Source organism: Octopus bimaculoides, chromosome 14, assembly GCF_001194135.2.
Source record: "Octopus bimaculoides isolate UCB-OBI-ISO-001 chromosome 14, ASM119413v2, whole genome shotgun sequence".
NCBI classification, from domain to species: domain Eukaryota; kingdom Metazoa; phylum Mollusca; class Cephalopoda; order Octopoda; family Octopodidae; genus Octopus; species Octopus bimaculoides.
This window is the reverse complement of record NC_068994.1, coordinates 51,929,049-51,930,277: the sequence shown is the minus strand read 5'-3', so window position 1 is coordinate 51,930,277 and position 1,229 is coordinate 51,929,049.

Below are 1,229 nucleotides of genomic sequence, written 5' to 3'. Positions count from 1 at the left end.
TATATATATGCATATATGGGTACAGGACGTCACCAACAGTAAACAACATGAAATATGAAAACGAATGAGTTAAATTCGCAAACAAGAGAAAAGAATGGAAAATAGGACAAATGACGCAAAGAACGACCCTTCATCAGTTGTCGGCTGTCTATCAAGTCCTCATTTCGAGTCTTCTGCTGTTCAAATGGAAATTCTACGTTCGAAAAAAAAATCTTCTTGTTTGTATCGTACAATATACATTTCAACACTTCTAATAAAACAAATGTTACGTTATATATATATATATATATATATACAACTTAACAATATATACACTTATATATTTGAATATATATACATATTTGCATTAGTATACATACATACGTATATTTGGTATTATTTATTTACCATTACACGTGTCTCATTTCCCACAATTTCCTGTTGTTTTGTTATGTAACCGCTCTTGAAAAACTATTTAGCAGTATTTTTCAACTCTTATGAATACTTGGCACAACTATAACATCTACATACAGTGTTGAAGTACTAGAATAAACGGATATGCTTCAAGAAGACATAGCTTGGATCATACCCCTGTCTACATACTATGTTCAAACGTGTGTGTGTGTGTGAGTGATATTTTGCTTTAATGCTTAAGGACTGTAAATATATATATATCCACAAATACAAGTGTTCAGTTCTTATAACGCAACGTTAAATTCCTACATATTAAAACTTTAATATAATAACCTAAGCATAATTTGCATAAAATTCAAACTGGCAACGACGAGTGTTTGGGCAGAATATGTACTTACAAAAAGAGAAAACAAAAGACTTCAATGATATTTCAAATTTTCATTTATTTTGCTCTGCGTCTGTTAGCTGGATTTTAATACAAACATCATCGACTCTTTAATTATTACATAATTAAAACCGACGATGAGAATCCAGGGCTTTTTAGAAGGCTGCTTGAGTAAGTCGTTCTTACTGTTTGCGCAAGTCATACTTTCTTAAAAAGTATTAGTTTCACAAGACTGACTATTGGTATGACCAGATTTTGGTAATTTTCCCAATAAGAACCTGTCTATACAAAAGCATTGAGTACATATCCTATAAAGAGCTTTTTTTTTTTTAAAGGGGGCTAGTAAAACCAAAATCTTTGATATCTCCTATCAAAGATGGAATGCTATGTGTTGAAAGTTTATCTCCATGGACGATCTAATTATCTTTTCCTTCTTTCTTTTCTTTCTTTT